We start from the raw sequence: 16318 nt of genomic DNA on the forward strand, positions 1-16318 counted from the left end.
GTCTGGTTCCAGCCAGTATCCACAGCAGCCGTTTTACCTTCAGCAGCCCAGCCTTTCCTGGAACATCAGCTGGTACGATCCTGGGTTCTCTCCAGTGCTACAGTCAGGCCTGGTAAGGACTTTCCAACTAGAAGATTATAAGAACTGTCTCACACTACCAGTGCCTGTGGCCGTTGCCACCCTGTAGTACCCAGGAATTGTATTTATCCTCTGTTGACTTTTATGTTTCCTTTTACTGCTGCTGTGTTACGGAGTTTGTCATAATAAACATCATTGACTTTTATCCTGGTTGTCGTGGTCACGCCTTCGGGCAGTTATTCTACATGTTACTTACATGTCGAGGGGTCTGATACAACCTCCCAGGTTCCGTTACATCTCAGCCCCTACAACTGAGGCTGCCTCCCGTCAGCTCAGGCCCTCAGTTGTGACATTCAGAACATGGCTCAAATTAAAACAAAAGGAATGTGATTTCACATACCATGGTATCTCACTGTCCGACTACTACCGTAATAATTTGATACCTCGAGGCTGTTTTATTGAATGAGCAACTATGTGCTACTCATGTGCCGTTTTTTAATTCTTTATTTTCAATTTCCATTTGTTATGTCTTGTAAAGAGTTTAGCACATTCACTTCATATTTGTATCACACAGGATGATAGCCGAGACATAGCAGCGGCGTCCTGCTGGACGCTACAGCTGTTCCTATGGTAACCACCCTGTTCTTCCGGCGCACCCGATACGCCATCATCCAGCGACGCGGACTACAGCTGAGCGGTGTGGTTGGCGGGGGCGCCGATGAACAGGTGAGTATGTTCACGTTTATTGGTTTTTTGGTATATATGTATGTTGTTTTGCACTGTGTGTTTTACTTGCTGTTTGACCCTGAGGACGGGGATTCGCTCCGAAACATGTCGGTTGCATTGGTCTAATAAATGACCTGATTATTCACCTTGAAGAGTCTGTCTGAGTGCCGCCACACATCCACGCTTTATATATATATATATATACACTGCTCAAAAAAATAAAAGGAACACTTAAACAACACAATGTAACTCCAAGTCAATCACACTTCTGTGAAATCAAACTATCCACTTAGGAAGCAACACTGATTGACAATCAATTTCACATGCTGTTGTGCAAATGGAATAGACAACAGGTGGAAATTATAGGCAATTAGCAAGACACCCCCAATAAAGGAGTTGTTCTGCAAATGGTGACCACAGACCACTTCTCAGCTCCTATGCTTTCTGGCTGATGTTTTGGTCACTTTTGAAAGCTGGCGGTGCTTTCACCTTAGTGGTAGCATGAGACGGAGTCTACAACCCACACAAGTGGCTCAGGTAGTGTAGCTCATCCAGGATGGCACATCAATGCGAGCTGTGGCAAGAAGGTTTGCTGTGTCTGTCAGCGTAGTGTCCAGAGCATGGAGGCACTACCAGGACACAGGCCAGTACATCAGGAGACGTGGAGGAGGCCGTAGGAGGGCAACAACCCAGCAGCAGCACCGCTACCTCCGCCTTTGTGCAAGGAGGAACAGGAGGAGCACTGCCAGACCTCTGCAAAATGACCTCCAGCAAGCCACAAATGTGCATGTGTCTACTCAAACGATCAGAAACGGACTCCATGAGGATGGTATGAGGGCCCGACGTCCACAGGTGGGGGTTGTGCTTACAGCCCAACACCGTGCAGGACGTTTGGCATTTGCCAGAGAACACCAAGATTGGCAAATTCGCCACTGGCGCCCTGTGCGCTTCACAGATGAAAGCAGGTTCTCACTGAGCACATGTAACAGACGTGACAGAATCTGGAGACGCCAAGGAGAACGTTCTGCTGCCTGCAACATACTCCAGCATGACCGGTTTGGCAGTGGGTCAGTAATGGTGTGGGGTGGCATTTCTTTGGGGGGCCGCACAGCCCTCCATGTGCTCGCCAGAGGTAGCCTGACTGCCATTAGGTACCGAGATGAGATCCTCAGACCACTTGTGAGACCATATGCTGGTGCGGTTGGCCCTGGGTTCCTCCTAATGCAAGACAACGCTAGACCTCATGTGGCTGGAGTGTGTCAGCAGTTCCTGCAAGACGAAGGCATTGATGCTATGGACTGGCCCGCCCGTTCCCCAGACCTGAATCCAACTGAGCACATCTGGGACATCATGTCTCACTCCATCCACCAACGCCACGTTGCACCACAGACTGTCCAGGAGTTGGCGAATGCTTTAGTCCAGGTCTGGGAGGAGATCCCTCAGGAGACCATCCACCACCTCATCAGGAGCATGCCCAGGCGTTGTAGGGAGGTCGTACAGACACGTGGAGGCCACACACACTACTGAGCCTCATTTTGACTTGTTTTAAGGACATTACATCAAAGTTGGATCAGCCTGTAGTGTGTTTTTCCACTTTAATTTTGAGTGTGACTCCAAATCCAGACCTCCATGGGTTAATAAATTTGATTTCCATTGATAATGTTTGTGTGATTTTGTTGTCAGCACATTCAACTATGTAAAGAACAAAGTATTTAACAAGAATATTTATATATATATATATATATATATATATATATATATATACACTGCTCAAAAAAATAAAGGAAACACTAAAAATAAGAATTTACTTACCGATAATTCTATTTCTCGGAGTCCGTAGTGGATGCTGGGGTTCCTGAAAGGACCATGGGGGATAGCGGCTCCGCAGGAGACAGGGCACAAAAAGTAAAGCTTTAGGATCAGGTGGTGTGCACTGGCTCCTCCCCCTATGACCCTCCTCCAAGCCAGTTAGGTACTGTGCCCGGACGAGCGTACACAATAAGGGAGGAATTTTGAATCCCGGGTAAGACTCATACCAGCCACACCAATCACACCGTACAACTTGTGATCTAAACCCAGTTAACAGTATGATAACAGCGGAGCCTCTGAAAAGATGGCTCACAACAATAATAACCCGATTTTTGTAACTATGTACAAGTATTGCAGATAATCCGCACTTGGGATGGGCGCCCAGCATCCACTACGGACTCCGAGAAATAGAATTATCGGTAAGTAAATTCTTATTTTCTCTATCGTCCTAGTGGATGCTGGGGTTCCTGAAAGGACCATGGGGATTATACCAAAGCTCCCAAACGGGCGGGAGAGTGCGGATGACTCTGCAGCACCGAATGAGAGAACTCCAGGTCCTCTTTTGCCAGGATATCAAATTTGTAGAATTTTACAAACGTGTTCTCCCCTGACCACGTAGCTGCTCGGCAGAGTTGTAATGCCGAGACCTCTCGGGCAGCCGCCCAAGATGAGCCCACCTTCCTTGTGGAATGGGCCTTAACCGATTTAGACTGTGGCAGGCCTGCCTCAGAATGTGCAAGTTGAATTGTGTTACAAATCCAACGAGCAATCGCCTGCTTAGAAGCAGGCGCACCCAACTTGTTGGGTGCATACAGTATAAACAGCGAGTCAGATTTTCTGACTCCAGCTGTCCTGGAACATATTTTCAGGGCCCTGACAACTCCTAGCAACTTGGAGTCCTCCAAGTCCCTAGTAGGTGCAAGGCACCACAATAAGCTGGTTCAGGTGAAACACTGACACCACCTTAGGGAGAGAACTGGGGACGAGTCCGCAGCTCTGCCCTGTCCGAATGGACAAACAGATATGGGCTTTTTTTTTTTTTTGAGAAAAAACCACCAATTTGACACTCGCCTGGTCCAGGCCAGGGCCAAGCGCATGGTCACTTTTTATGTGAGATGCTTCAAATCCACATATTTGACTGGTTTTAAACCAATGTGATTTGAGGAATCCCAGAACTACGTTGAGATCCCACAGTGCCACTGGAGGCACAAAAAAGGGGTTTGTATATGCAATACTCCCTTGATTAAACTTCTGGACTTCAGGAACTGAAGCCAATTCTTTCTGGAAGAAAATTTACAGGGCCGAATTTGAACCTTAATGGACCCCAATTTGAGGCCCATAGACACTCCTGTTTTCAGGAAATGCAGGAAACGACCGAGTTGAAATTTCTTTGTGGGCCTTCCTGGCCTCACACCACGCAACATATTTTCGCCACACGTGGTGATAATGTTGTGCGGTCACCTCCTTTCTGGCTTTGACCAGGGTAGGAATGACCTCTTCCGGAATGCCTTTTTTCCCTTAGGATCCGGCTTTCCATCGCCATGCCGACAAACGCAGCTGCGGTAAGTCTTGGAACAGACATGGTACTTGCTGAAGCAAGTCCCTTCTTAGCGGCAGAGGCCATAAGACCTCTGTAAGCATCTCTTGAAGTTCCGGGTACCAAGTCCTTCTTGGCCAATCCGGAGCCATGAGTATAGTTCTTACTCCTCTACGTCTTATAATTCTCAGCACCTTAGGTATGAGAAGCAGAGGAGGGAACACATACACCGACTGGTACACCCACGGTGTTACCAGAACGTCCACATCTATTGCCTGAGGGTCTCTTGACCTGGCGCAATACCTGTCCCGTTTTTTGTTCAGACGGGACGCCATCATGTCCACCTTTGGTATTTCCCAACGGTTTACAATCATGTGGAAAAAAACTTCTCAATGAAGTTTCCACTCTCCCGGGTGGAGGTCGTGCTGAGGAAGTCTGCTTCCCAGTTTCCATTCCCGGGATGAAAAACTGCTGACAGTGTTATCACATGATTTTCCGCCCAGCGAAAAGTCCTTGCAGTTTCTGCCATTGCCCTCCTGCTTCTTGTGTCGCCCTGTCTGTTTACGTGGGCGACTGCCGTGATGTTTTTCCCACTGGATCAATACCGGCTGACCTTGAAGCAGAGGTCTTGCTAAGCTTAGAGCATTATAAATTTACCCTTAGCTTCAGTATATTTATGTGGAGAAAAGTCTCCATACTTGATCACACTCCCTGGAAATTTTTTCCTTGTGTGACTGCTCCCCAGCCTCTCAGGCTGGGCTCCGTGGTTACCAGCATCCAATCCTGAATGCCGAAGCTGCTGCCCTCTAGAAGATGAGCACTCTATAACCACCACAGGAGAGACACCCTTGTCCTTGGATATTGGGTTATCCGCTGATGCATCTGAAGATGCGATCCGGACCATTTGTCCAGCAGATCCCACTGAAAAATTCTTACGCGAAATCTGCCGAATGGAATTGCTTCGTAGGAAGCCACCATTTTTACCAGGACCCTTGTGCAATGATGCACTGTTTTTAGGAGGTTCCTGACTTGCTCGGATAACTCCCTGGCTTTCTCTTCCGGGAGAAACACCTTTTTCTGGACTGTGTCCAGAATCATCCCTAGGCACAGCAGACGTGTCGTCGGGATCAGCTGCGATTTTGGAATATTTAGAATCCACCCGTGCTGATTGTAGCAGTATCCGAGATAGTGCTACTCCGACCTCCAACTGTTCCCTGGACTATGCCCCTATCAGGAGATCGTCCAAGTAAGGGATAATTAAGACGCCTTTTCTTCGAAGAAGAATCATCAATTCGGCCATTACCTTGGTAAAGACCCCAGGGTGCCGTGGACAATCCAAACGGCAGCGTCTGAAACTGATAGTGACAGTTCTGCACCACGAACCTGAGGTACCCTTAGTGAGAAGGGCAAATTTGGGACATAGAGGTAAGCATCCCTGATGTCCCGGGACACTATATAGTCCCCTTATTCCTGGTTCGTTATCACTGCTCTGAGTGACTTCATCTTAATTTGAACCTTTGTAAGTGTTCAAAAAAAAAATTTTTAGAATAAGTCTCACCTAGCCTTCTGGCTTCAGTACCACAATATAGTGTGGAATAATACCCCCTTTTCTGTAGTAGGAGGGGTAATTTAATTATCACCTGCTGGGAATACAGCTTGTGAATTTTTTCCCATACTACCTCCTTGTCGGAGGGAGACTTGGTAAAGCAGACTTCAGGAGCCTGCGAAGGGGAAACGTCTCGACATTCCCATCTGTACCCCCGGGATACTACTTGTAGGATCCAGGGGTCCTGTACGGTCTCAGCGCCATGCTGAGAACTTGTCAGACGCGGTGGAACGCTTCTGTTCCTGGGAATGGGCTGCCTGCTGCAGTCTTCTTCCCTTTCCTCTATCCCTGGGCAGATATGATCTTATAGGGACGAGAGGACTGAGGCTGAAAAGACGGTGTCTTTTTCTGCAGAGATGTGACTTAGGGTAAAAAACGGTGGATTTTCCAGCAGTTGCCGTGACCACCAGGTCCGATGGACCGACCCCAAACAAGTCCTCTTCCTGTATACGGCCATACTGTGCCGTTTGGAATCTGCATCACCTGACCACTGTCGTGTCCATAACATCTTCTGGCAGTTATGGACATCGCGTTTATTCATGATGCCAGAGTGCAAATATCCCTCTGTGCATCTCGCATATATAGAAATGCTCTATAGTCAATAAAATACTGTCCCTGTCAAGGGTATCAATATTTTTAGTCAGGGAATCCGACCAAGCCACCCTAGCTCTGCACATCCAGGCTGAGGCGATCGCTGGCCGCAGTATAACACCAGTATGTGTGTATATACTTTTTATTATATTTTCCAGCCTTGTCAGCTGGTCCTTGAGGACGGCCCTATCTATAGACGGTACCGCCACTTGTTTTGATAAGCGTGTGAGCGCCTTATCCACCTTAAAGGGTGTTTCCCAACGCGCCCTAACTTCTGGCGGGAAAGGGTATACCGCCCATAATTTTCTATCGGGGGGAACCCACGCATCATCACACACTTTATTTAATTTATCTGATTCAGGAAAAACTATGGTAGTTTTTTCACATCCCACATAATACCCTCTTTTGTGGTACTTGTAGTATCAGAAATACGTAACACCTCCTTCATTGCCTTTAACGTGTGGCCCTAATAAGGAATACGTTTGTTTATTCACCGTCGACACTGGATTCAGTGTCCCTGTCTGTGTCTGTGTCGACCGACTAAAGTAAACGGGCGTTTTAAAACCCTTGACGGTGTTTTTGAGACGTCTGGACCGTACTAATTGTTTGTCGGCCGTCTCATGTCGTCAACCGACCTTGCAGCGTGTTGACATTATCACGTAATTTCCTAAATAAGCCATCCATTCCGGTGTCGACTCCCTAGAGAGTGACATCACCATTACAGGCAATTTGCTCCGCCTCCTCACCAACATCGTCCTCCTACCTGTCGACACACACGTACCGACACACAGCACACACACAGGGAATGCTCTGATAGAGGACAGGACCCACTAGCCCTTTGGAGAGACAGAGGGAGAGTTTGCCAGCACACACCAAAACGCTATAATTATATAGGGACAACCTTATATAAGTGTTTTCCCTTATAGCATCTTAATATATATATATAAGCATATCGCCAAATTAGTGCCCCCCCTCTCTGTTTTAACCCTGTTTCTGTAGTGCAGTGCAGGGGAGAGCCTGGGAGCCTTCCCTCCAGCCTTTCTGTGAGGGAAAATGGCGCTGTGTGCTGGGGAGATAGGCCCCGCCCCTTTTTCGGCGGCCTCGTCTCCCGCTCTTAACGGATTCTGGCAGGGGTTAAATATCTCCATATAGCCTCCGGAGGCTATATGTGAGGTATTTTTAGCCAAATTAGGTATTCATTTGCCTCCCAGGGCGCCCCCCTCCCAGCGCCCTGCACCCTCAGTGACTGCCGTGTGAAGTGTGCTGAGAGGAAAATGGCGCACAGCTGCAGTGCTGTGCGCTACCTTTAGAAGACTGAGGAGTCTTCTGCCGCCGATTCTGGACCTCTTCTTACTTCAGCATCTGCAAGGGGGCCGGCGGCAAGGCTCCGGTGACCATCCAGGCTGTACCTGTGATCGTCCCTCTGGAGCTGATGTCCAGTAGCCAAGAAGCCAATCCATCCTGCACGCAGGTGAGTTCACTTCTTCTCCCCTAAGTCCCTCGTTGCAGTGATCCTGTTGCCAGCAGGACTCACTGTAAAATAAAAAACCTAAGCTAAACTTTCCTAAGCAGCTCTTTAGGAGAGCCACCTAGATTGCACCCTTCTCGGCCGGGCACAAAAATCTAACTGGCTTGGAGGAGGGTCATAGGGGGAGGAGCCAGTGCACACCACCTGATCCTAAAGCTTTACTTTTTGTGCCCTGTCTCCTGCGGAGCCGCTATCCCCCATGGTCCTTTCAGGAACCCCAGCATCCACTAGGACGATAGAGAAATAACACATCCTAGATCTGCCACCCCACACCATTACTGACCCACTACCAAACCGGTCATGCTGCAGGATGTTGCAGGCAGCAGATCGTTCTCCTTGGCGTCTCCAGACTCTGTCACGTCTGTCACATGTGCTCAGTGAGAGCCTGCTTTCATCTGTGAAGAGCACAGGGCGCCAGTGGCGAATTTGCCAATCTTGGTGTTCTCTGGCAAATGCCAAACGTCCTGCATGGTGTTGGGCTGTAAGCACAACCCCCACCTGTGGGCGTCAGGCCCTCATACCACCCTCATGGAGTCTGTTTCTGATTGTTTGAGTAGACACATGCACATTTGTGGCTTGCTGGAGGTCATTTTGCAGGGCTCTGGCAGTGCTCCTCCTGTTCCTCCTTGCACAAAGGCGGAGGTAGCGGTCCAGCTGCTGGGTTGTTGCCCTCCTACGGCCTCCTCTACATCTCCTGATGTACTGTCCTGTCTCCTGGTAGCGCCTCCATGCTCTGACACTACGCTGACAGACACAGCAAACCTTCTTGCCACAGCTCGCATTCATGTGCCATCCTGGATGAGCTGCACTACCTGAGCCACTTGTGTGGGTTGTAGGGAGGTCATACAGGCACGTGGAGGCCACACACACTACTGAGCCTCATTTTGACTTGTTTTAAGGACATTACATCAAAGTTGGATCAGCCTGTAGTGTGTTTTTCCACTTTAATTTTGAGGGTGACTCCAAATCCAGACCTCCATGGGTTAATAAATTTGATTTCCATTGATAATTTTTGTGTGATTTTGTTGTCAGCACATTCAACTATGTAAAGAACAAAGTATTTAATAAGAATATTTCATTCATTCAGATCTAGGATGTGTTATTTTAGTGTTCCCTTTATTTTTTTGAGCAGTGTATATATAATAAGAATTTACTTACCGATAATTCTATTTCTCATAGTCCGTAGTGGATGCTGGGGACTCCGTCAGGACCATGGGGAATAGCGGGCTCCGCAGGAGACAGGGCACATCTAAAAAAGCTTTTAGGTCACATGGTGCGTACTGGCTCCTCCCCCTATGACCCTCCTCCAAGCCTCAGTTAGGTACTGTGCCCGGACGAGCGTACACAATAAGGAAGGATCTTGAATCCCGGGTAAGACTCATATCAGCCACACCAATCACACCATACAACTTGTGATCTGAACCCAGTTAACAGTATGATAACAAAACGAAGTAGCCTCTAAAAAGATGGCTCACAACAATAATAACCCGATTTTTGTAACAATAACTATGTACAAGTATTGCAGACAATCCGCACTTGGGATGGGCGCCCAGCATCCACTACGGACTATGAGAAATAGAATTATCGGTAAGTAAATTCTTATTTTCTCTAACGTCCTAGTGGATGCTGGGGACTCCGTCAGGACCATGGGGATTATACCAAAGCTCCCAAACGGGCGGGAGAGTGCGGATGACTCTGCAGCACCGAATGAGAAAACTCCAGGTCCTCTGTAGCCAGAGTATCAAATTTGTAAAATTTTACAAACGTGTTCTCCCCTGACCACGTAGCTGCTCGGCAAAGTTGTAATGCCGAGACTCCTCGGGCAGCCGCCCAAGATGAGCCCACCTTCCTTGTGGAGTGGGCCTTTACAGATTTAGGCTGTGGCACGCCTGCCACAGAATGTGCAAGTTGGATTGTGCTACAGATCCAACGTGCAATCGTCTGTTTAGACGCAGGAGCACCCATCTTGTTGGGTGCATACAATGTAAACAACGAGTCAGTTTTTCTGACTCCAGCTGTCCTTGAAATATATATTTTTAATGCTCTGACAACGTCCAGTAACTTGGAGTCCTCCAAGTCGCTAGTAGCCGCAGGCACCACAATAGGCTGGTTTAAGTGAAATGCCGAAACCACCTTAGGGAGAAATTGAGGACGCGTCCTCAATTCTGCCCTGTCCGAATGGAATATCAGATATGGGCTCTTGTATGACAAAGCTGCCAACTCTGAAACTCTCCTGGCAGAAGCCAGGGCCAACAGCATGGTTACCTTCCATGTAAGGTATTTTAATTCTACCGATTTTAACGGCTCAAACCAATGAGATTTGAGAAAATTTAGAACCACGTTCAAATCCCACGGTGCCACTGGAGGCACTATTGGGGGTTGTATATGTAGTACACCTTTGACAAAAGTTTGTACTTCAGGCACTGACGCCAATTCCTTCTGGAAGAAAATTGATAAGGCCGAAATTTGAACTTTAATAGACCCCAATTTTAGGCCCATAGACAATCCTGCTTGCAGGAAATGTAAGAATCGACCCAATTGAAATTCTTCCGTTGGAGCCTTCTTGGCCTCACACCACGCAACATATTTTCGCCAAATGCGGTGATAATGTTGTACAGTCACTTCCTTCCTAGCCTTAATCAAGGTAGGAATAACTTCCTCTGGAATGCCCTTTTCTTTTAGAATCCGGCGTTCAACCGCCATGCCGTCAAACGCAGACGCGGTAAGTCTTGGAACATACAAGGTCCCTGCTGAAGCAGATCCCTTCTCAGAGGTAGAGGCCACGGATCCTCCGTGAGCATCTCTTGAAGTTCCGGATACCAAGTTCTCCTTGGCCAGTCCGGAGCCACCAGTATCATTCTTACTCCTCTTTTCCGTATAATTCTCAGCACCTTTGGTATGAGAGGCAGAGGAGGGAACACATACACTGATTGGTACACCCACGGTGTTACCAGAGCGTCCACAGCTATTGCCTGAGGGTCTCTTGACCTGGCGCAATACCTGTCCAATTTTTTGTTGAGGCGAGACGCCATCATGTCTACCTTTGGTTTTTCCCAACGGTTCACAATCATGTGGAAAACTTCTGGATGAAGTCCCCACTCTCCCGGGTGAAGGTCGTGTCTGCTGAGGAAATCTGCTTCCCAGTTGTCCACTCCCGGGATGAACACTGCTGACAGTGCTATGACATGATTCTCCGCCCAGCGCAGAATCCTTGCCGCTTCTGCCATTGCACTCCTGCTTCTCGTGCCGCCTTGTCGGTTTACGTGGGCGACTGCCGTGATGTTGTCGGACTGGATCAACACCGGCTGACCCTGAAGCAGCGGTTTTGCCAGACTTAGAGCATTGTAGATCGCTCTTAGCTCCAGTATATTTATGTGAAGAGACGTCTCCAGGCTTGACCACACGCCCTGGAAATTTCTTCCCTTTGTGACTGCTCCCCAACCTCGTAGGCTGGCATCCGTAGTCACCAGGACCCAGTCCTGTATGCCGAATCTGCGGCCCACTAACAGATGGGCAGTCTGCAGCCACCACAGGAGAGACAACCTTGTTCTTGGTGACAGTGCTATCCGCTGATGCATGTGCAGATGCGATCCGGACCATTTGTCCAGCAGATCCCACTGAAATGTCCGTGCATGGAATCTGCCGAATGGAATCGCTTCGTACGAAGCCACCATCTTTCCCAGGACTCTTGTGCATTGATGTACTGACACCGTTCCTGGTTTTAGGAGGTTCCTGACAAGTTCGGATAACTCCCTTGCTTTTTCCTCCGGGAGAAACACCTTTTTCTGAACCGTGTCCAGAATCATTCCCAGGAACAGCAGACGAGTTGTCGGGGTCAATTGAGATTTTGGAAGATTCAGAATCCACCCGTGTTGCTGGAGCACTACCTGGGTTAGTGCTACACCGACTTCCAGCTGTTCTCTGGACTTTGCCCTTATTAGGAGATCGTCCAAGTAAGGGATAATTAATACGCCTTTTCTTCGTAGAAGAACCATCATTTCGGTCATTACCTTGGTAAAGACCCGAGGGGCCGTAGACAAACCAAACGGCATCGTTTGAAACTGATAATGACAGTCTTGTATCACGAACCTGAGATACCCTTGGTGTGAGGGGTAAATTGGGACATGCAGATAAGCATCCTTTATGTCCAGGGACACCATGAAGTCCCCGTCTTCCAGATTCGCTATCACTGCTCTGAGTGACTCCATTTTGAACTTGAATTTCTGTATGTACAGGTTCAAGGATTTCAGATTTAGAATAGGTCTTACCGAACCGTCCGGCTTCGGTACCACAAATAGTGTGGAATAATACCCCTTTCCCTGTTGTAGGAGGGGTACCTTGACTATCACCTGCTGAGAATACAGCTTGTGAATGGCTTCCAAAACCGACGTCCTTTCTGAGGGAGACGTTGGTAAAGCAGACTTTAGGAACCGGCGAGGGGGAAACCTTTCGAACTCCAGCATGTAACCCTGAGATATTATCTGCAGGACCCACGGGTCCACTTGTGAGTGAGCCCATTGATTGCTGAAAATCTTGAGTCGACCCCCCACCGTTCCTGGGTCCGCTTGTAAAGCCCCAGCGTCATGCTGATGGCTTTGTAGAAGCCGGGGCGGGCTTCTGTTCCTGGGCAGGGGCTGCGTGCTGCCCTTTCTTACCCTTTCCTCTGCCTCTCGGCAGATAAGACTGTCCTTTTGGTCGCTTTTTATAGGAGCGAAAGGACTGCGGCTGAAAAGACGGTGTCTTTTTCTGTTGTGAAGGGGTCTGAGGTAAAAAGGTGGATTTGCCGGCAGTTGCCGTGGTCACCAGGTCCGAAAGACCGACCCCAAACAATTCCTCTCCTTTATATGGCAATACTTCCATATGCCTCTTGGAATCCGCATCACCTGACCACTGTCGCGTCCATAAGCTTCTTCTAGCAGATATGGACATCGCGCTTACTCTTGATGCTAGAGTACAAACATCCCTCTGAGCATCTCGCATATAAAGAAAAGCATCCTTTAATTGCTCTAGAGTCAATAAAATACTGTCCCTATCCAGGGTCTCAATATTTTCAGTCAGAGAATCCAACCACACTACCCCAGCACTGCACATCCAGGCTGAGGCTATTGCCGGTCGCAGTATAACACCCGTATGTGTGTATATACTCTTCAGTGTAGTTTCCAGCCTCCTATCTGCTGGATCCTTGAGGGCGGCCGTATCAGGAGACGGCAACGCCACTTGCTTTGATAAACGTGTGAGCGCCTTATCCACCTTAGGGGGTGATTCCCAGCGCGCCCTAACCTCTGGTGGGAAAGGGTATAATGCCAACAACTTCTTTGAAATTAGCATTTTTCTATCGGGGGTAACCCACGCTTCATCACACACATCATTCAATTCCTCTGATTCTGGGAAAAATACAGGTAGTTTTTTCACCCCCCACATAATACCCCTTTTTGAGGTACCAGTAGTATCAGAGAGCTGCAAAGCCTCCTTCATTGCCGTGATCATATAACGTGTGGCCCTATTGGAAAATACGTTTACTTCCTCACCGTCGACACTAGATTCATCTGTGTCGGTACCCGTGTCGACTGACTGAGGTAAGGGACGTTTTACAGCCCCTGACGGTGTCTGAGATGCCTGAACCGGTACTAACTGGTTTGCCGGGCGTCTCATTTCGTCAACTGACTTTTGTAATGTGCTGACATTATCACGTAATTCCATAACCAAAGCCATCCATTCCGGTGTCGACTCCCTAGGGGGTGACATTACCATCATCGGCAATTGCTCTGCCTCCACACCAACTTCGTCCTCATACATGTCGACACACACGTACCGACACACACAGCAGCCACACAGTGAATGCTCTATTGAAGACAGGACCCTCCTAGCCCTTTGGGGAGACAGAGGGAGAGTTTGCCAGCACACACCAAAAGCGCTATACAGTATATAACAACCCTAGAAGGTGTTGTTTTTATATATGCGCTCTCAATATATATTTATATCGCCAATTTATGCCCCCCCTCTCTTTGTTACCCTGTTTCTGTAGTGCAGTGCAGGGGAGAGTCGTGGGAGCCTTCCTCACCAGCGGAGCCGTGCAGGAAAATGGCGCCGAGTGCTGAGGAGAATAAGCTCCGCCCGTTTTCCGGCGGGCTTTTCTCCCGGTTTTTCTAATAAACTGGCCTGGGTTAAATACATACATATAGCCTTAATGGCTATATGTGATGTATTTATTTGCCTCTAAGGTACTCTATATTGCTGCCCAGGGCGCCCCCAGCAGCGCCCTGCACCCTCCGTGACCGAGATCCGTGAGCCGTGTAGCAACAATGGCGCACAGCTGCAGTGCTGTGCGCTACCTCTATGAAGACTGAAGTCTTCTGCCGCCTGTTTCCGGACCTCCGTTCTGCCGTTCTTCAGCGTCTGTAAGGGGGATCGGCGGCGCGGCTCCGGGACGAACCCCAGGCTGACCTGTGTTCCGACTCCCTCTGGAGCTCAGTGTCCAGTAGCCTAAGACTTCAATCCTCCTGCAGGCAGGTGAGTTGCAAGTCTCTCCCCTAAGTCCCTCGTTGCAGTGCTCCTGTCGCCAGCAGGAGACACTGATTAGAAACCTAAAAAAAAACTTTTCTAACTAGCTCTTTAAGAGAGCCACCTAGATTGCACCCTCTCGGACGGGCACAAAAACCTAACTGAGGCTTGGAGGAGGGTCATAGGGGGAGGAGCCAGTACGCACCATGTGACCTAAAAGCTTTTTTAGATGTGCCCTGTCTCCTGCGGAGCCCGCTATTCCCCATGGTCCTGACGGAGTCCCCAGCATCCACTAGGACGTTAGAGAAATATATATATATATATATATATATATATATATAATACACACACACACACACACACACACACAACCACAGCGCTTTTATCCAATATGAAGTCCGCAGACCTCAACACACTATGTGCTCCCCTCTCCTTCTATAACACCCTGGTACTTGTATCAGCGATGTGTGAGGAAAAGCAGCATTCAGGATCAGCGCTCCGGCGTCTCTGTGAGGAGAAAATGGCGCCAATTGAGTGTCACTAGCAAGTCTGAGGAGAAGCCCCGCCCCCTGCAATGGCACGAGTCAGCCTCAGTAAATACAATATTTATACTTGCAGGGCTATGCACACCAGCTGCTCCCATGTATGTACTGTTATGCCAGTGAGAGTAAGGATTTCATCATGTCCCCCAGAGCACCCCCCCCCCCCACCGCGCGCTCTGCACCCTGTGCTGAGAGACATGTTTGTGCGCTGCGCCGGTACCTTAATGCCGCCACGATGACCGGAGAACCCCTCTCTGCAGGTCTCCGGTGAATACTCACCAGCCTTCTGACTTCTGGCTCTGTTAGGAGGTGGCGGCAGTGCTGTAGGAGTGAGCAGCAGCCAGGCAAGGGCTGTGTTCAGTACCCTTCAGGAGCTAATGGTGTCCTGTCAGCGGAAGCAGAGCCATTGAACTAATGGAGAAGTTGGTTCCTTCTTCCCCCCCTAAGTCCCACGAAGCAGGGAAGCTGTTGCCAGCAGCTTCCCTGTAAAATAAAAAACCTAACAAAGTATTTTCCAGCAGAACTCTATAGAGCTCCACTGGTGTGCATCCAGTCTCCTGGGCACATTTTCTAAACTGAGGTCTGGAGGAGGGGCATAGAGGGAGAAGCCAGTTCACACTGTTAAAGAGTCTTAAAGTGCCGAAGGCTCCTGCGGAACAGTCTATACCCCATGGTACTAAAATGGACCCCAGCATCCTCTAGGACGTAAGAGAAAACTCCAAATACTTCTCTGCTAGTGAGTGAGTAGTAGGCAGTTGTATTGTTTCCCCTAGCCATCTATTTTTCTGCCTGATTCTTTTCATGGCCTGGCCCTGTGAATGTACCATCAACTGACAGGTTAAAGGAAAGTCCAATTTGCCCAACTTTTTTCATTTATCCTAAAGGACTTTAATAATATAACCCTTGCCCTCTCCTTACCAGAATATGGGCTTGTACACTCTGTGCCTGTAATATGTTCAGTCTCCACTGTGTTCAGGGCTTTGGGAACTTGGCTTAACCATCACTGCACACAGGAATTGTCAACAGCAAAGTGTTCATATCAAATGATGGACGCAATAAATGGAGCATGCTGCAACCTTGTACGTTTCACCTTCACTATTTGTGCCATTAGCACTTTCAACAATCCTTGGTCCTGATTCAGATGTGGTTGGATTAAACATCGTTGCTGCTTACTTGGAAGCTGCAGTGATGCTCAGATATGTTAATGTAGCTGGAGGCGTCTGGTATAAGAAGACCTCCTGCATGCTTGTGTGATCCAGTGCTACGTCCAAGGATGCAGCATCGGCCGGCTGAGCAATCCATGGGGTCATGCAGACCAGCTGCTGTAGCTCCTTCCAAGAGGTCAGGAAATCTCCATCAGAAGACGGGAGACCCTGGCCTTGGTACTCCCAAAGAATGGA

The 16318-nt window shown here is 48.7% G+C and overlaps 1 protein-coding gene across 1 annotated transcript in view; it reads right to left on the bottom strand.

Annotated features, from left to right (window-relative positions):
• Positions 1-16318, bottom strand: part of SLC25A43 (solute carrier family 25 member 43) — a 165505-nt gene that overhangs the window by 113945 nt on the left and 35242 nt on the right. The window lies entirely within an intron of this gene.

The sequence above is a fragment of the Pseudophryne corroboree genome, chromosome 8 (assembly GCF_028390025.1).
Source record: "Pseudophryne corroboree isolate aPseCor3 chromosome 8, aPseCor3.hap2, whole genome shotgun sequence".
NCBI classification, from domain to species: Eukaryota; Metazoa; Chordata; class Amphibia; order Anura; family Myobatrachidae; genus Pseudophryne; species Pseudophryne corroboree.